Consider the following 21,604-nt stretch of genomic DNA (forward strand, 5'->3'; position numbering starts at 1 on the left):
ATAATCTTATTCCTTTACATTATTTATATACCGGCATTCTTTCTGGAACTTGTGCTGTAGAAGTATTGTACTAGTATTTCAATCATACATAAATCTAGTATAAGATAAAAGCTTATATGTGTAAGTGATAATTGTACAAATATGAAAAATGCGAATGCTAAGGAAATAGCCTTATAGGCGAATCTTCCTTGCACATTTTGTGACACTCAAGTGTTCCCATACAATTTGCATGTACTGAATTAATTTATCTAAGCAAATAGAAATGCTTATGTACCATAAATCATATCGTATGTTATGCCTGTAAAATAACATATTGCTATATAGCCTGTAACGCTGCAAGAGCTTGTCGGTAGTTGACTGCTGTATGGTGATAAGGATGGTTCTATTATGTTTCACTGTAACATTCTACGGATTTCCTTCTCGACTACTTTCCTTTTTGACAACAGGACGGAGTAAGTGGTGTGGCAATACGTTTCATGAGGTTTTACCTTCATACGGCATTCGCAGTCGTTAATAATTCCAATTTGTTAGCACATACATTTACCAACTTGGTTAACAAAGATAAGCATTCCGTTTGTTTGACAAATTTACACACTGGGATTCAGAAATATTTATTTTAATGTGAGCTTTGAAAGATTGCATTTCACTATACTGAATGTTGATTTGTTTCTATCAAATGATATGACTGGCTGATAATTAGCAGTACTTGATCTCCAATAACTTTAATCTTCGCCTTCTGATAAATCATGGCGCAATTGGCTTTTGTTCTTATTAAGTCAACTACAATTTCCTTTCCATTAGTGAGGAAGTAGTACCTGCCATTCGTGAAGTCAACTTTTGTTTTACCCTTTAGCAAAGATCTCGATCCCTTCAATGCAATTCACAGTTAAATCTTTTATTATCAAAAATGCCTTCACACGAAGTAGGATTAACCGACACCCCCGGGATAACAAGGCCGTCCAGCAGTGTTAGTGACGTCACACTAAGCGGCCCATAGCCGACGCAGCAGTCCACGGACACCTCCGTACAGACGCGCCTGATGCTAACGATATTCTGTCCGTCATACAGAAAGGAGCGAACTATAATTCGAGCCAAAGACCAAATTATATATATTCTTGTAAACAGCATAAAGGTTCATAACGAAATACCGATTACATATACGGGCAGGAATAGGTTCTAGAATTCCTCTGGAAAGTGTTTAACTTCAGTACCAGAATGAACATCAAATTGTCAGGTTTTCTAAATAGAAAAGCACTTCGTTAGTAACAGACAGCAATAATGAGACTTGCAGTTGGTGATTTCTATGTGGAAAAGGAAATAAACTGTAGAGAGATTGAAAATGGTAAGTAAAGAGAGCCTCAGCCTTTTGCTCACATTCTTACATGTAATGCACTTGGTTGTTTTTCATTTCCTTACCTTTCATAACATTTTTAATATTGTTTCAAGAAGTGTATCTTCAATAGCAGAGTGAACTTCAAATTGTCAGGCTTTTCTTAAAGGAAAGAGCAGTCCCTTAGTATCACAGTGCAAGACAGAATCTTGTGTTCAGTGATGTCTATGTTAAAAGGAGAATATTTGATATCTATCTTTTGTTTCCATTCTTTATTACTGGGGATAAACTTGTAAAAATTCTTGAAAAGAGCTGTCACCATGAACATATGAGTAAATTCACAATAGTCATGTGTTTTATGAGATAAAGCCAACTCTTGTTACCTTATTGTAAACGAAAGTTGTGAGGTTTCTGCTATGTATGACAGTGTTTAAGATAATTTACTTTCAGTGTAATAGCTTGAAAATGTTAAGTCCTGCTGTCAGTTGGCATTTGTGACCACCTGTATGCGAGTTTTAAAGCTAAATAGTGTTCTGACAGTTATAAAATAGTGGCAAAGTTCCTCAATCGATTAAACTTATTCCTGCCCGTATATGTAATCGGTATTTCGTTATGAACCTTTATGCTGTTTACAAGAATATATATAATTTGGTCTTTGGTTCGAATTATAGTTCGCTCCTTTCTGTATGACGGACAGAAGATCGTTAGCATCAGGCGCGTCTGTACGGAGGTGTCCGTGGACTGCTGCGTCGGCTATGGGCCGCTAAGTGTGACGTCACTAACACTGCTGGACGGCCTTGTTATCCCGGGGGTGTCGGATTAACACATAGCTCCTCTCCGAGGTCTATAGCGTCATTGTCTCACAACAGATAGATCGTTAATTTTATGTTGCTCTCTACCCTTCCTACACCTTACATCTGAGATCTAAACGGGGTTGCGTTTGGCTTCTTGTATGTATCACGGTCAGAGCCGGTCCTCATCATTTCAATTATTCTTCCTACTTTATTCTGATTATGTCAGTTGGATTCAGTTGTACCGGGCCACGTCTGACAGTTGCTTTGATTCTCCAAATTCATGTCAGGGTGTGGGGTTTGACCCCTATTGGGATTCCTCTTGTGGGACAGAAGGTGCAAAAATTTTATTCCTATTGTATTGTTGCCGTTCTGAAACACAGGCTCTCTAACTACAATGTTGGCAACCAGAAAGTGACTAGCAAAAACGTGGTGCCTGTAATTAAAGTTCACTATGCCAACTCTGATGGAGAAATAAAGTTATTGATCAATGAAGTCCGTTATTCTTAGGATTTTGGATGATGCCTGGGATTCATAGAAAATGCAGTTTGCTATTATAATTTTCACTATATTCTGAAAACGATAAAGCGTCAAGTTTCAAATAAACTATCAGCTATTGTACTATCAGAGCTGTTCAGTGCCTATTGCACGAATCCTATTATCCCTAGATAAAGAAACTTTTCAATAACCATTATCGATGTAAATGTTCAAAGCGTATGCTCGCCAAAATTTGATGTTAATATTCATCAAACGCCACGCTAGTAATGTCTGTCCTGTGGCGACATGTGAAAATACGACATACATAGACTAAGAGTAAATCACTGGAGTCATTCCACAATTAACACTTTACCACAATGCGAACTCATTGTAATGTGCATATAGAGTTACGTAAAATGGCATCCAAGGCTTTTCCTTGCAACTGCACAAACGCGACGCGGCTTCCGACACGGAGTGCGCGCTGATACGAATCTAGAAGAGAACTGGGGCCTGACTCTATCTCGGAGCGCTTTTATTTATATAGCCGCGGTGCAGACCACTGAAGGCGCAGCCGACAACATTTGCCTTCGTAACTAGCCGCTCGGCTAGTAGAGCACCGCTTCAAGTTATTAAATAATTAATTGCTTCATTCGCCGAAGGCCAATGAAGCTCTGGATTTAATTGTGCAATTAGCATACAGGTAAGTATTGGTAATAAAATTCTGATGTGGCTAGGCTAAATAGTTTTGACGAGAGAATTATTTTGGTTGCACTGCACGCAATAGATGAGCTCTGAATTTGCACTTTGGAGAGACGATACAGCTGTAGTTTTATAGCTACTTTTTGAAAACTTCTCACATCTTTGTTATTACAGCGTATCTCCATTCTACCAACATCTAAACATCGTAGCTTTATCTAATCACCTACTTCATCTATCTTTCTTTCGTACTTTTAGGACACAAAAACATGAAATCGAGAATTTCAACTAAAATATTACTTTGTGAGATCCAGCATGCTGTTTCCGTTACATTACAATGAAATGGGAATCCGAATATAAATTTTGAAGTTTCTAGTTCCTTCCTGTTGCACCTTTATGTAAATGTCCATATTTCAAAAACTGTTAAAATTACTAAACTGAAACTTAACACATTATTATTTTAGCAGCATTCCTGACATGCTATTAACTTTTAAGATTATTTACTTTACTTTTAAGGTATTGTACAACATTTGTGACGTCATAGCTAGTTACAGTGGACTAGGCTGGCACACAATGGATAGCATATGAATTCTATATGGCATCAGCAGGCTGCTTCCCTACACACTTATGGTGATGGCTGCGTTCCCATGTAAGCACACGACCAACGTATCATTTGAGTGGCACCCAGGGTTGTACTTACTATCCTGGTGCTTTCTTTTCCTAAAGTGCGCAGAACTGTGCCCATCTTGTGTACAGTTATATGCCACATTTCTTACTGGCAGTCACTTATGGTTTCAATTATTCCCATTGTAATGGTTGGCTGATTGATTTGGCTGGCAATTACAGTACCCATTAACTATCTTCGAGGCCTCATGTATCACTTGGTACAAGCTTTCTAGAGCTAACATCGCATAAATATTTCTTTACTTAAAACAACCAGTTTTGGCAGACTTTGCTGTCATCTTCAGATCTGCAGCAAAATGCATATAATGCAATAGTCTCAAAATATGAGCTTAGCGTTAAAATATCAGAAAAAAGTGTTAGTTTGGCACTGCAGAATGCGGAAGTCGAATTGTCTATTTACATACTTTAAAAAACCTTTTTAAATGGAACGTGTTGATTGTATGTTGGGCCTCACTCCAAGTTGTCATGTCGATAAAAAACAGCACCTTGTGAAAGGTTTGTATTCAAAAATACAAAGCGACTCAAATAAATAGCCATGTCCATATGTACACCACTTAGAGATCATTGTTACGTCACAAAAACACAGCACACAGTAGTAAATGTCTTTACATAATCTGGACATTTTCTACACACTGGAAAGCCATCATAAAGATGTATAAGGTAGACTTGTATGATAGCATTGCAAAGAAAACACTTATATAGTGTGTTACATCAGACCGTATTCATGCTACCAGAGCGTAAATAACACTCCTTTAGGATTTAAAATTAACTATTTTACTTGGTGGCCTTCAAGAACAGTGACGACTACAAAACTGTGTTTTACTTACAACTGAAACATTTTTAATTTTCACAATACCCTTCCCACGTTCTTATTACTGCATGTATGATAGGAAGTTAAGGTATTTACTATCTGTAGTTTACTGCGTAGTTGTTGTTGTTGTTGTTAATGCACATGCATGCTGCAAATACACAAGGTGCACAAGTGTCCACGCCCAGGAGGGAGAGGAAGGTAGGAAGGAAGAGGTAGGAAAGGGGGGGGGGGGGCGTGCAGTCACCAAACTACACACCCACCAAAATCCACGTAGAACCCGATCTTAGTAACAATAAAGCATTACAGTAGGGGGAAGGTAGAGGGGAGGGACTGGTACATGCAGTGCATAAGTTCAGTAGAAAGGGTGAAACTACAAAATATCTGCAAAACTTCCACTGTAGATTATTAAAGCCTTGATGTATAAGTACTCACAAGAGCTATGTATAATAGCATATAATGTAAATGCCAAGTGAGACTAAAAAGAACTGCAGTTCGAGCATGACAAGTATACAACTGTCCTTTAGTTGGACAAAGTTTTACGTCATAGAAATTTCTATAGATAGATGCAAGTCACAGTCTGCTGAGGAGAGCTGTATGTACACAGGTGTGAAGCAACTTCTACTCAACATAGACAAGTATATAGATATTTATGACCGAGTAACTGTCGCATAAATCACATAAATGGGAGTCATGCATGCAGCAACATGGCTGGATCAAAAAATATTTCTAAAAAAGAAAGGTCTCAGCAAAGTGACAGCTAGCAGTGCAAATTGTTTCTGCAAATGGTAACTGTAGGAGTGCAAATAAAAGTCCATCATAGAAGTACCATCCTTTTTGTGCAAACAATCTCAGACATTAAAAAGATAAAAGTACAATACTGTAATATAAAAACGTCACAGCAGACCTTTACATTGTGTAATTACATCATAACACATGTAATAAAACCATGGACACATGGAGGTGGTGAATATTCTAACATGATGACATAGCATACCAGTCTGTATGCAAAGTAATTTTTTAAGAGATGGCACATGAGAGGCAGAAATACATGATAGTAAAATAACGATGTTACAATCATACCTCACACTGGAAATCTATGTTAAGTACTTATTATATTGAAATACAAATAAAGATTGACTTCAAGCTAAAATGATAACCATGAACCACACAGATAGGTTGTCATGAAGAAGTCACAAAAAACACTAGTATGAACCATGTGGTGTAGTAGAAGGAAAGGAAACTGACAGAGCATAAACTAAACAAAAAATTAATGTAGCAAGAACCAATGCACTTAAAACCAATATATCACTTGTGGAGGTATTTGTGACAACCTAAAGTAACACAAGTACGAGGGTTGTCCACAAAGTAAGTTCCGTTTCTATTTCTATCCGCGGCAGTACAACGACCGCAGTTTAGAGCATATGCGGCAGTTACGCTGACTCAAAGAGAAGACAAGTACGCCATTTTCATATCGCTGCTGTAGACGTGTACTTTGTAGGGCTTCTTTATAATGTCAGCCGTTAATTGAAAATGCCACCACGTGTGAAATCAAATCTGTGATTCGTTTTCTAAATGCAAAGAAAGTTAAACCAAAGGAAATTCCTGGGCATATCTGCAAGGTTTACGGACAAAATGCTATGAGTGATTAATGGTTAGAAGATGGGTCAGAAGATGATCAAGTGCACGATGAAGAACGAAGTGGACGCCTGTCTGTGCTTAATGATGATCTGGTTCACACAATTGAAGAGAAGATTAAGCACAACCGTAAGTTTACACTTAGTGCCCTTGTTATGGAAGTTCCGCAAATGTGACGATCACTAATTCATGAAACTATTACTGGAAAATGGAAATTTCGAAAACTTTGCTCACTTCGGGAACCAAAAATTCTTAATGAATAATACGAAGAACAAAGGATGGGAAGTACACTTCAGTTTTTGACACTCTACAATGAAAAAGGCCATGGTTTTCTTTCTCAGATGGTCACGGGGGATGCAACTTGGGTACCGCACGACACCCCTGAAACAAAACTGCAGTCAGTGGAATGGAGACACACTTCATCCCTGACGAAGGTTAAGCCTAAGCAAGTCTTGACACCTTGAAAAGACATGTGCACCGTTTTTTGGTGGTTGATTTCTTACCACGAGGCCAAACAATCAATGCACATGGTTACTGCGAGACTATTAAGAAATTGCTCCACGCAGTACAGAAGCACCGAGGATTACTGTCAAAAGGTGTTTTTTTTTCACGATAATGCCCCACCTCATGCGGCGAATGTGACCAAATAACTCTTACGGGAATTTCACTGTAACGCTTTTGATAATCCTCCTTACAAGCCCGGACCTCGCTACTAGCGACTTTCATCTCTTCTTACACCTAAAATCTGTCCTTGGTGGTCAACACTTCAACGATGATGACGAGCTGAAAGAACATGTTACCTCATAGTTAAATACACTGACGGCAATCTTCTATTAAGAAGGCATACAAAAGCCTGTGCAACACTATGACAGATGCCTACAAAATTTCGGAAGCTATGTAGAAAAGTAGTTTAACAGTTGTAGATTTTTGTACAATAAATATTTTTTTTTCTGTATCTGTATAATTTTGTTGTTTGCAACCAAACGGAACTTACTTTGTGAACATACCTCGTATGAAACTTTGCTTGCCTTGGACAGAGTTTCTATAGATAGGTGTTAGTAATATTCTGTTATGAAGGGTTGTGCATACATAGGTGTGACTTAGGGGGTGTTTTTCTATGCTTTGCCTAAAACAACCAAAACGTGGAATAGATATTATTTTTGTCATGTGGGCAGCAACAGAGCTACTTTTTAAGGTTCGCCTACACAATACCAAAACTGTTTTTGAGAATAAGGTTCTCAGCAAAGTGACTACTTTGAGTGCAAACAATTGTTACCCTAAGTAAAAGGAGGAGTACAACTAAACATAAAAATACAGAAAATGCCATCATTTATGAGAAAACAAACTCAGCAAATTAAAATATAGAAGTTCAATCATTTGATTGCAGTTTTGTCAGTGGAACTATCAACAATCAATGAACCAATCTAATTAGTGATTACTTTAGTCTCTTAGGAAATATCAGGTGATTCCCTTTAGATCTTAAATAACCTAAGGCTGTTATTACCTCTGGGACCTCAAAAGTTTTGAAAACGTGGATATAGGTTTTTATTTCAACGAAAGTACGAATAAAGTATAGTCAGTGTGTTATTATATCCATGGTCAGTGCGAGAGCTAAATCATCACCTTGGTAAATTCCAAGGGGACTTCTAGCAGTTGTGCTACAAGTTGCGTTCAACATAGAAATTTCGTGTTGATCATCTAACCTATGAGAAAAAGTTACAACTACGTGTTTTTGCGAGTAATAACAATAAACTGAGTTCCACCTACGTTAGTATTCTAAAATGAATGTGAAGTAAATGACGGACTCGATATCAAACATTTTCCTGCACTCACAACGCAAGAAGCAGCCTATGTTCGCCACACTTCTGAAGCTTTCGCCGTCGTCGGATGTTGTATTGGTCTCGAGAGGACATTTTGTATTCTTCGGTAGTCTGCTTTTCCTTTGAATTCCTTTGCTTTAATGGGAAACGGTCGAGGGCAAAGCTTGTTACCGCCTTTATATATGGCGACACACCCATTGTTAGATTTCTCGCTGCTTCTGTTATTATGGCCTCCGTCACGTATTTTACGACAAACACACTCCATTGAGAGGTCACAAACCCGTTTTCCTTTACGCTGTCCCCATCTTAAAACCTGGACTGCTACAGAGTACCAAACAGCACAATAAGAAGATAGTGATATCGCTGTATTCAGTAAATTTTCGTTTATACGAGCGGTAAGCGGTGCCACATACGATTCATTTAGGCAACGTATGATCTGTTTAATCGCCAGTGATTCTTGTGCTGGTGGCATTTCTAACCCTCTCAGAAAATTTATTTCTATAGTTCCATGGTGTGCTTACCAACACTGATAAAACGTGCCCATTTCTCTACGGGCGATCGGTAGGACATCTTGACTAGTGTGTTTCTGCAATTTATCTTTTTATGTTACTTTCCTAAAATACTAACCGCTTCGTCTTTTACCCTCGATCGTGTTTGAGATTTTGTCTTCAAACTGTGTCAATTCGTTGAATATCATTTTCTGATGTTTAACAGAATATATTAATTACTATAAAGCTTCTAAGAATTTGAATTTCATATTAAATGTGCTACGTCTTACATACATGTGCCAATATGTTACCTAGGTTCACATTATATCTACTTCCGCGTCGGATTCCTTCCTAGTAGATCTCGTATCAATATATGACAAACTTATCTCTCAGCGAAAAACATTGTAAATGGAAAAAATATAAAATATACTACAGAGACCAGAATTCGTCAAATAATATACGCAAAGCTTATGTCTGATGTGGTGCTAAAATTTCATTCTGCATTATCTTATTAACTTCATGTTAAGCCACGGTTTTTATATAATGGCTTAAGCGTAAACAGAGCAAAGATGACGGTGACGCAAGACAATAGATAGGAGAATAACGACTCGTTTGATATCAAAATTAGGGAAGGTATAATAGTAAAAGAAATGAAGCAGTTCTTATATCCACAAAGCAAGATTAAGCAAGATGACCAATTCAGAAAGATACATGACGTGAAATGGTAGAGGCGAAAAGATCTTTCTTCTGTAAAAGAGCTGTAAGACGAAATTTCTGAAAGTGTTCGCCTGGAGCATAGCACTGTATCGAAACGAAATGTGAACCACAGCAAGTCAGGACAAGGGAAATCGAAAACACTTGAAATGTGCTGTTACTGAAGAGCGTTAACAATTAGATAACGTACAAAATAAATGAGTACTGAAGAGAACTGATGAAGAGAAAGGGCAATGGAAGACCCTCACCGGAAGAAGGGGCATGTTAATAGGACACCTGCTAATGCGTCCAGGAATGTTCATCTAGCTTTAACGTTCTCCCATTTCTTAGTTAGGAGCTTCGTGTACAAATTGTCTTCATAATTTTTCTCCTTATTCGTTTTCAGATACTTCTGGAAATCTTTGTTGTAATTTTGACTTTTAGTCTGCGACATGTTGTGATATTCTGGAAATATTACGCTACAACTTTTACTGTTGTCGTAAGTGTGAGGGTAACAGGCTAAAGCGTTAAATTTAATATTAATTTAGGTGACGTACTTCTCATTTTATAATAAATTATGGAGTTCTATTGATCGGTTCGCTAGCCTCAATAATTTGCCTGAAACACAGCAGCGAAAATTTGTGGATTTTTTCACTACGCTGTGAAAACAGAGCTAGCCGATTGTGTTCACAAAATTGAAACTTAATCCTTCAGGCTCCCATTGAGTGTTGGAGTGATTTTGTACATGTTTCATATTATTCGAGTATGACACCATTACGGACTAATAAATCTCGTCAATCCCGTTCAATGTACTTATACACCTGGCCGCTACAAAATTTCTATCTTAGCAATGAAAGCAATACATGTAAAATATGTAAGTGTAATTTTCCAGTGTGTGCCAATATTACTGCACACCACATGCCCACAGCCCCATGGGGATTGTGTAGTATAGTAGCTCTCCATCACACAACAATGAAGATGGTCCTGTCCATGAAGATGGTGTCGGTTCGGAACTGTAGCAGTTAGACTCGAAGATATGGGTGTCCAGAGAGAACATAGCACCAACAGACTTCTTACGAGAGTCAGGTACCGATGTGGCCGAGACAGGCCAGAATGTTCATGCGTGTTCTGTAATGTTTCCTACGGAATGATTTTATATCCGAAAACGTTACAGAATCTTCAAGAGTGAGAACGCTCTAGAACGTTCCAGGACGTTCGAGAATGTTCTTTAATGTCCCATTGTCCTGTTGTGTCGGGGCTATGTTCCAGCTCAGATGAGCTCACGTAGGTAGTGTCAAGGCAAATGCCTCGATATACCACTGAAAATCGATTAGGGCGGATCAAGAAAAAGCGAAAGTGATGGAAAGTGAACTGGTCAAGGTGCTGAACAGTAAATTAAGTGGAATTTTAATGCGTTGAGTAATAGTAACATTTAAGAAGCTGCTGTAACGTGAAGGAGGAGGAGGTCCTGCCAATGGTGTACTGAAATCTCAGAGAAAAAATGAGAATAAAGACCAACGGAAATGGATCTTTTTAAGTATGTTTGTTCTGCTGTATAAAGATAAGTCGTTGTCACTAAAAATCTCTAAAAATAATTGATCAGTTTACTTCAAATTTTTACATAAAACTGATGATAACTCGAAAGAACATGGGATATATATTTATAAATGTATATATAATACACACCTGTATATGCAATACAAAAAAACAGCTGGTGTTGCCACAAGTCTTGAAAAGCTTTGGCCAGATTTATTTCAAATTCTGACACGATACTCTAATGAACATTCGGACAGACATCGTCTGTATATATTTGTAATATATACTACGTACATAACATATAAATGGGAAAGGTTGATACCAAAACTCTGCAAAAATTCCTATCAGATGTACTTCAAATTTTTACATAATACTCTAATAGAGAGTCAGACGGACATGTGCTATACATTTTTTAAAACTAGAACGGAAGGGTTTGCTGTTTTAAATCCTGTGAAAAAAAAACCTATGGAGTAAAAGTATGTGGCTTCCGTTTCTTTCTCGCAGTGTTTCAACTATTGCTGCAAGTCATGTAAACCATTAGACAAATTGTTTACCTCCCCCCATACATATTCTTTCTCCTTACATATATTTTCAAACAAAGTGCACGTACATGACAACACGCTGTTTTGGTTTGTTTCTCGCTGTCAAATTTAGAGAAAACAGGAAAACTATATCTATGACTTATTGGCTTATAATTAGAACACTGCTACAGAACTTGGATCTTCGTAATCCTTTCTCGATTTAAAATTAAGTGAAACGCTGTCATTGAAACTACTGTCCACAGAGATCCATCAGCTATAAATCAGTCTCTCACATCCAGTATAACCATGATCTCAACCGATTTACCTATTCATTTTAAGCGACTTTAGATCCAAATGAAAGTTTCATTTACAATAACACTAAACAAGACTCAAGGTCAGGGAGAGGAGGAAGAAGACTGTAAGGGGGGGGGGGGGAGAAACAGAGAGGAGGAGGAGGGGGGGAGAATTAATGTACAGAGAGAGAAGTGGTGGAAGACATGGGCAGAGATAAGGGCGCGGAAAAGTTTATAATTTATTTACTTGTAAATAATAGATTTCAGCTATCAGTCGTCCTTTTTAAATTTTATTGGCAGATTTAGATTTCAGCTAGAAATTGGCTAGTTTGAAAAGGACGACTGATAGCTGAAATCTATTATTTACTAGTCAATGTAACAGTCTCTGTGTGCAACAACCTTCTGAATGGAAGGTAACCTGATTTAGAATTTGTGTCTAGTACCCATATAAATATCTAGCAATTTCGAAGCTTTGTCACGTTCGTTAATACTAAAAAATAAGGTCACTCCTATAACATGTATCTGATCTAATTGTAGCTTTACAAGGAAGTGTCCCATGTCTTAACTCTAAAAGTAACTCTAGGACATGGAGATGTGTCCACAAGTATGTGTTTGGGAAGAAAGGCAACAACACATGCAGTACATTTTGAGTTATATTGATAGAAGTTACTGTGTTGTTTTATGTTCTTCTCTTATTAGTTGTCAAAGTTGAAACGTGGAGTTTCATGGAAATGATTAAAATACAGCCGAATCAAACAGTTAGTTCAAACATCTGGATAAGCGTAAACCATGTTGCCCTTGGCAGGTGAGCATACTGTACTGTACCTCAGTGTACTGAGGTAATTCCGTTCTACATCGCATATGTCAAAATGTATCAAAGCCCTGTAAAACAATACGAAGACCTATAATTGTATACTTTTGCATTACATACAGCCACATTTTAATAATATTTTTGTTTCATAGGCACAATTAGCTATTACTTAAGTTACCTTTAGTTTATATAGTTACAGTCATTTTCATTACGACCCTCTATCGCCGTTAATTTTTTGTCATGTTGTATTATAACACTGTTAACAGAAATTCATGCCACAAACATAGAAACAGATTCGTCAATGGAAAAATTATTGTAAACGAGATAAGCTGCCTAGGCGTTACGCTGACTGATTTTTCAAATGCGGTCAGCTAATAGTAATAAAACGACAGTACCATGGAAATAGATGCGTTGCTGCAAAATTTTAGAAAATTTGTCTCTCTACGTTTAATGTTGCCACCAGAGTACCAAAGACTGAATTGCTGTTGCAAGAGTCTCGTACGTGAAACAGACAGTAATACAGATTGGAGTGAAACAGGGCTCTAGCGTATCCGTCACTTTATTCACTGTCTAATAGGACTAGGAGAAATCAAAACTATAGAGAAACTGGAAGATGAATTACAGTCCAGGAAGATTAAGTTTAAGCTCTGTGGTTTTCCGTCTCTCCCAGAGACGACAAAGTACTTGGCAGTTCAACGGATAGATAGTTTCTTGGTAAGAGGTTATAAGGGGAGCTTCAGCATAATCTTCACCTTCTTTTTCTAATTTAGTTATGGCTATAACAGCAACCGTAGGATGAAATCTTCTTATAGAATTAAGAAATAATCAGTCAGTTGCAAAATGGAACGTTTATTTAAACCTCTTTACCATGGAGTCAACGTTTCTAAAAACGTCTTCCAGAAGGAAATAATGACAGCCTAAACAGGTTGACAGCGAGCGCATCTTAAGGTGCACCGACGGAAAAAAAATCGCTGCACCAAAAATAATTAATATGGAGGAATTAAAATTTCTGAAATATGTTTACTTAGGTGACATGTTTAAGTGATCAACATAGCATAGTCACATGTTAATGTCAGCGTGAGATAATCCACTGCAAATGTCAAATGCTGGTACATGAATAAACGGTGTAACCGCCAGGCTGTTGAATGATAGTAGGCAGACGTGCGTGCATTGTCTTTCACAGGTGCCGTAAGTCAGATTGTGGCATGGAGCCCCATGCCTGTTGCACTTTGTCGGTCAATACAGGGACGGTTAATGCTCGTTGTTGATGACGCTGAAGTTGTCTACTGATTTCCCATACGTGCTCGACTGGTGACAGGTATGGTGATCGAGCAGAACTGGGCAAAATGTCGACACTCTATAGAGCATGTTGGGTTACAACAGCGGTATGTGGGCGAACGTTACATTGGAAAACACTCCCTGTATAGTTGTTCATGAATGGCAGTACAACATGTCGAATTACCAGACTGACGTATGTATTTGCAGTCAGGATGAGTGGAATAAGCGCGGACTGCTCCTACTCTCATACGAAATCACACCGAGACCATAACTCCAAGTGTAGAGTGTGCGTAGCACACAGACAGATTGGATGTAGGCCCCCAACCGGATTCCTTGTAACCGACATACGATGATCACTGTCACTGAGGCAGTATCAGCTCTCATCATAAAACACAACAACTATCTACCCTGTCCTCCAATAAACTCTCGCTTGTCACCACTAAAGTCGCAAATGGCGTTGGTTTGGGGTCAGTGGAGCGCACGCTACAGGGCGTCTGGCTCGGAGCTGTCCTACAAGTAAAGGATTGCCAACAGTTCGTTGTGTCACTGTGGTGCCAACTGCTGCTGAAATTGCTGCTGCAGATGCAGTACGGTGTGCCAGAGGTATACGTCGAACACGTACTTCCCTCTCGGTAATGCCATGTCGCTATCCGGAGCCCCGTCTGGCGCGAAATATGAAAAGACAGTGTCTTCCAGATGCAGAAACGCGCCAACCAACTTTTTTCTATGTCATACAATTCCTTGTTGTAGCTCCGATTTTTCCCCGTTACCGCATATATAGACACAAGTGCAAGAATATCTCGTTACGAATACAAAACAATTATTCGTCTTTGCTGGGTTACATGTAGTGCAGGAGGTACACTAAAAAGTAGCCGAAAGACCACTGCAGAGGCAACCCAGTCATCCTGAATAATTATTTTATTTTCGGAACGACACACACACACACACACACACATACACACACACACACACATAAATATATAATGCCTTCACATGTTTTCAATGTTTCACTGGTAACGTGTTTAGGTTCTCAGTATTTCCTTCTGAAGAAGACGCTTTCGTAAACGCTGAAATCGTGATAAAGGGGTTTATATAAAGCTTCCATTTTGCAACTAATTTGGCTGTCGTTAATTCTACAAGAAGGCAGTCTTCTGCCTTTCGATCATTGGTGGCTCTCAAAACATGTGAAAAATAATTTTTTCAATGAATTTTTATAAATTAATTTTATTATTTTCCATTATTAACTACATTTACTTTTATTCTTAAGTCACTCCATGAATCAACATTTTCTTGGATAACGTTTACGAGAGCCGTCGACCATTGCTTGAAAAAAACACACTGGAACCTATTTTAATCGGTCAACTGATGGCATTTCATCATGATTTTAACACAGGTCAGTCGCGTTTTGTCAATTGTTCCACGTTACAAAGTACCATCCCCATCTCTTTTATTTTAGTTACTGCTTCACTGCTTCAAGGATCAGTTTCTGATTTGCTAGTGCAATTCCTTCGTATTTATTGATTGGACATTCATTACTGATCATGGTTTTAGCAAATTGAAAAAGACTGCAACGTTCTCTAGCCACGCCAACTATTACTCTGTGGAATTCGGTAGTTTTAACACCTGTATATAAAAAATCTGTGTAATATTGTTTGAATGATTCACAAATTATGTATAATTACTTTAGCTGTGGCTGTCGTAGTTTTTAAAGAATCTATATAAGGAGATCATCAATAATAGAAAAGCAGCCGGAATGGAGTAGTCGAACGAAGGCAAGTGATGTTGGCGGGATTAGATTAGGATACGATACGCTGAAAATAGTAGATCAGTTTTGAAATTTGATAGGAAAAGCAATTGACTGTGGAAAAATAAAAGATAAGCTTTACTGAAAAAAGAGAAATTATATACCAACGAAAAAAAAATTAAGTTCTGAGAGTATCTAATATATTTGCTTCGTCGTATCATTACATGGAAGTGGATGACAGACATGACGAAATGAGCTGCCACAATTACGCAGGTATGTTATACGGAGATGATGTGACATATGGCAGCATGGTGAGCTTCATCAAAACTGTCTTGTGACTGAAAACCAGAGCAACTACAGGTACGTAAAAGATAATAACTCAGGCGAAAGGTATTGCAATTTGACCACACACTTTAAATACTTAACATGAGTAGAATTTTTGATATAAAAGAAAATTACAGCTCGAACAACAAGAAATGAATGAAAAACTATTTGTTTCCTTTTTATTTATGTGTGCATCAAATCTGACCCAAAGAAAGTGATAAGATTCTGTCAGTACTTTTAGAACTTTGAACTGAATACATGTGAATGCACCTGCTAGTGCTACAAACACTACACATATTTTTGGATTGATCAAATGACATGCTGGTGTTGCCATAACTGGTGAAAAGTCAGGACAAGATAAAAGGGTCTTAGCATATTACACACACACACACACACACACACACACACACACACACACACACACTCACTCACACACACGTACGTTATCACCATCAATTATGTCATTAACAGGGCTTTAAGGCCTACAGTAGAAAAAAAAGCGAAAGAAATAACCAACACACTATAAAAACTTATAAAAGAACACATTACAAAAAGTTCTGTAAGGAAAGGAAGTCAGTCAGTTACAACAGAAGAGGTATGTACTGGAAATAGTGGTCCATCGCTGAAAGTCTCTAGCTTCGTCTTCATCTGCTGTTCAGCTCCACTTGTTTGAGGACTGCACACACATACAGATGCTTATTCCATAGATCATGAACACAACATTTCGTAATCATGTGGAACATGTCGCTTTAAGATAAGTTTTCTTCACACAAAATAATTAATATATTTTTTACAGGTACTGCTTCATATCTATAAATTCATCTACTGTGCAGAAGGATTTGTCATTCAGAAATTCTTTTAATTTGTTTTTAAATGTTGGTTGGCAATTTGCCAGACTTTCAATGCTGTTTTCCAAATGACCAAAGACTTCTGCGACAGCATGATTCACCCCTTTCTGTGCCAAAGTCAGATTTAACCCATAATTGTGAAGACTATCCTTTCTTATCGTGTTGTAGCTATGCACTTCACTGTTATTTTAGAATTGGGATAGGTTATTAATAACAATTTTCATTAGTGAATGTATATATTGTGAAGGTACTATGAATATCCTGAGTTCCTTGAATAAATGTCTGCAAGTAGATCTTGGGTGGACACCAGTTATTATTCAGGTTACACGCTTTTGTGCTGTGAGTACTTTTTCTTTTAATGATGAATTACCTCAAAATATGATGCCACATGAAAGCAGCGAATGAAAACAGGCACAGTAGGTTAACTTACTGATATGTTTATTATCAAAATTTGCAATAACCTCAACAGCATAAGTAGCTGAACATAACCTTTTAAGCAGATCATCAATGTGTTTTTTTCCCAATTCAATTACTCATCAATGCACACACCTACAAATTTTTAATATTCCGCCTTGGTGACATAATTATGTTTATAGTCTATATTTATCAATGGTGTTACTCCATTTACTGTACAGAACTGTGTTTACTCCTTTTCCTCAAAATTTAATGAGAGTCCATTTGCAGAGGTGCACTTAATAATATTCTACAAGACATTATTTACAATTTCCTTAGCTGTTTCTTGTTTTTTGGGTGTGATTATTATACTTGTATCGTCAGAAAAAAGCACTAGCTTTGCATCTTCGTGAATATAAAGTGGAAAGTCATTAATACACATGAAGAACAATAAGGGACCGAAGACTGAACCCTGTGGAACACCATTCTTCACACATCTCCAGTTAGAGGACTCTCCTGATTTTTGCAAACTATCCATTCTGTTAATTTCAACCTACTGCATTCTTCCAGTTAAATATGAATTGAACCAACTCCGCACTCTCCCACTCATACCACAATACTTCAGCTTATCTAGAAGAGTTTCATGATTCACACAATCAAAAGCCTTTAAGAGATCACAAAATATCCCAGTAGGTGATGTTTGGTTATTCAATGCATTTAAAATTTGATGAGTGAAAGCATATACAGCATTTTCTGTACAGAAGACTTACTGAAAACCAAATTAACATTTTGTAAGTACTTCTTTTTTACAAATATGTGATGCTACTCTTGAATACATCATTTTCTCAAAAATTTTGGATAAAATTGTCAGAAGTGAGATTGAGTGGTAGTTGCTGACATAACATATAGCCCCTTTTTTATACAATAGTTTAACAATAGTGATATCAGTCTACCTGAAAAATGCCCTCTTTCTGTGAGCTACTAAATACGTGGCTGAGAATACTACTTATCTGTTGGGAACAAGCTTTTAGTGCTCTGTCGGAAATACCATCAGTTCCATGTGTGCTTTTATTTTTGAGTGAATTTATTATTTTCATAATTTCAGTAGGAGATGTGGGTTGAAATTCAGTTTTATCAAATTGCATGGACATTGCCTCTGTCATATACTGCCTTGCATGTTATAATGAATAGCTGGATCCTACCTTCTCTATAACACTTAAAAATGATTATTAAATATGTTTTCTACTTCTGACTTCTTGTTAACAAACCTTTCATTCAGTTTTCTAGAAATACAGTCTTCCAGTGCTCTTGGTTGTTCTGTTTTCCTTTTAACAATATTTCAAATTGTTTTAATTTTACTATTAGATGTGCTAATCTAAGATATAATGCTCATACTTCTGGACTTTTTAATAACTTTTCTTAATACAGTGCTTGAGCTTTTATAACATTTCACTGTTTCTGGATCAGCACTTATCCTAGCTATAAGATACATATCCCTTTTCTGTTTACAAGATATTTTTATCCCTTTAGTAAGCCATGGCTTTTTAGATGGATTCTTACAATTACATTTCACTGTTTTCTTAGGGAAACTGTTTTTAGATATACTCACAAAGGTATTATGAAATAGGTTAAATTTTAAATTAGTCACAGGTTCACCTTCCACCTCATCCCAGTCTAACTGTTGCAAGCTTTCCTTAAAATTTTCAATTGTTAAATGGTTAATGGAAGAACTATTTTGTAGGACTGTTTTGCATTACTGTATCGAGCTAAGTCACATACTGAAACTAGCTTTGTATCATGATCAGACAGACCTTTCTTAACAGGAAAATTTTCATGTGATTAAATTTATCTTGGTCTACAAAATCTTTATCTATCAGTGTGCTGCTTTCCTGTACCACTCAAGTAGGAAAATCAATAACTGACACCAAATAAATACTTAAGGTGAAGCTTCTGATCGGACTCTTTCACAAAATCTACACTGAAATCCCCACAAACAATAATACAAACAATAATTTGCTTCCCTATGTCTGGTAGACAGTACAACAAACAATTCAAGTTCTTCAAAAATAGCTGAAAATTTCCCAATTCAGACCTATACAAGGCTACAATTATAAAAGTACTATTATTTAGTTCAAGCTCACATTCACATGCTTCTATGTGTTGCTCCACACAACCTTTTTTAGCTTCCAAATTTTTCACACTATGTCAGATTTTAACATGTATAGCAACTTCTCCTCTCTCCATAGTGTCTCTGCTTACATTTTCTGAAAATTTATATACACCTACATTTACCTTTTCCATACCTCTGACTATATGGTGTTGACACAGGTATAGTACATCTATTCCACCCTCAGTCTCTAAACAAATGAGAAGCTCATCTACTTTAATTTTGATGCAATATACTAACATCACTTTTCACTGTGCTTTTATGAGAATCTTGTGACATACTAACATTATTTTTCACTGTACTGTTATGATAATCTCGTAATATTTTAACAATTCTAGCATCTGCCTGCCTGAGTTTTTTTCATTAAGCTTCATTTCACTCAGTGTTGGATGACTGGACATCGATCATTGCCTAAAAAAGTGGTACTCCCATGAGTTTCACTGCCTCCTCCCCTTACAGATTTTGCTATCATCCCAGCCAATTTACCCTTTCCTTTCCTATTGAGATGCAGACCATGTCTTGTGAAGTCCGACCTATCAGTACCATCAACAGGAACCAAACCTATGCCTGACAAAGTAGCCTTCCAAACCACCTGACCTAGCTCCATATTGACTCTCCTGACACAGCTGCTTATTTGGGGCCAATCATACTGCATGAAAGCAGGAACCAAGTCAACATTTATATGGTTCATTGCAGATGCTATTTTTTTAGGTCCCCTTAATATAGTAGCCCTGATTCATATCAATACTGTTTCCCCCTGCACCCACTACCACAACATGACCCTTGCACAATGACCCTGCATCCTCTATCACTAGGCTAAGACATGCACTGCCCTTGAAAATACTTATGACCTAGTACCTGTCACCTAATTTCACCTACTTTCACCTAATACTTCCTGCACGATCTGGCCCACACCTCTTCCATGCCTACAACCTAACAACTATTACTTTCTAATTTTTTTTGAAACAGTTGGTTTCTTAGTGAAACTCTGTAGTGCTGCCTGCTCTTACATCTACTTGAGCCCCTTCCTTAGTTGACTGAGGTAACAAGGCAAGTCTATTGTTCATGCCAATGATGAAACTGTCAGACACTATTCTCTTTATGTCGTCTGTGTTCCTTGCTACCATTTCCACCTGTCTTCAGCTTTCTCCCACACCTTAACCTCATCAGTTCCTCCCTAGCACTCTGCAGTTCTGCGTTAAGGGCTCTAATCTTTCCTTCTTGTTCAGCTATTTTCCCATCTCTTGAATATACTCTGCAATACCATGGACGAGACAAATTTTCTACCCCAATTCCCATGTCCCTTCATTCCCCCAGTGTAAGCTGTCACAACAGCTGCACAGAACCCCAGAACTAACTTTCCTATGACAGCTCAAACACTTCTCGATCATTGTTGTTCAGAATATTTTTGCAAAATTTATCTAGTCAATAACAGTAAGTAAATGTAAATGTCGTGTGACTAGGGCCTCCCGTCTGGTAGACCGTTGGCCGGGTGCAAGTCTTTTGATTTGACGCCACTTCGGCGACTTGCGCGTCAATGGGGATGAAGTGATGATGATTAGTACAACACAACACCCAGTCCCTAAGCGGGCCCTTCGGATTGACATTCTGTCGCGCTAGCCACGCAGCCACCGGGGGCGGACAATAATATTAATATTCTATTAACTATAGGTCACAAGAGTCACTAAAACTATGTGGATAGAGTTTTCCATCGCCTCCTTGGACCTCTCGTTTGGCGTTTTTCAGTCGGTAGTAAATGGGGACCCGGTATGTGAGAGATCTATTAGTCCGAAAGACGTAGCGAAACACTGTAGCCTCTTTTGCCATAATATTACACCAATATGTGACTTTTTAAACTGCTGATACAGGTCTTATTTTGTTCTTCTTTCCCATTTACCATCCTTGACATTTTAGACAGATCCATGTATGTGTACAAGTACCTTTCCCTCGAAGAACATATTGCTTCCCATACATATTTACAAACGTATAAATGTATAAATAAGGTGATTCATATTCGAGTCTTTCATTTCAGCTCCTCTTTAGCGAATAAATGGTGAAAACTTTTCAGTGAAGCTTAACGCAAGCGATTTTCAACTATCAATGTATTTAGAATTGATATGTTGAATTTGGTATTACAAAACATAATAATAAATTTCATTTGGTAATATGTTATCTGTCTTAGCACATTTCGCATATTTAAATCCATGCCACCGAAACTCTGTTGTTAGAACATATTGCTGAAGGTAAATGTTCTTAAGTTCTCT

Source organism: Schistocerca cancellata, chromosome 5, assembly GCF_023864275.1.
Source record: "Schistocerca cancellata isolate TAMUIC-IGC-003103 chromosome 5, iqSchCanc2.1, whole genome shotgun sequence".
In the NCBI taxonomy this organism is placed as follows: Eukaryota; Metazoa; Arthropoda; class Insecta; order Orthoptera; family Acrididae; genus Schistocerca; species Schistocerca cancellata.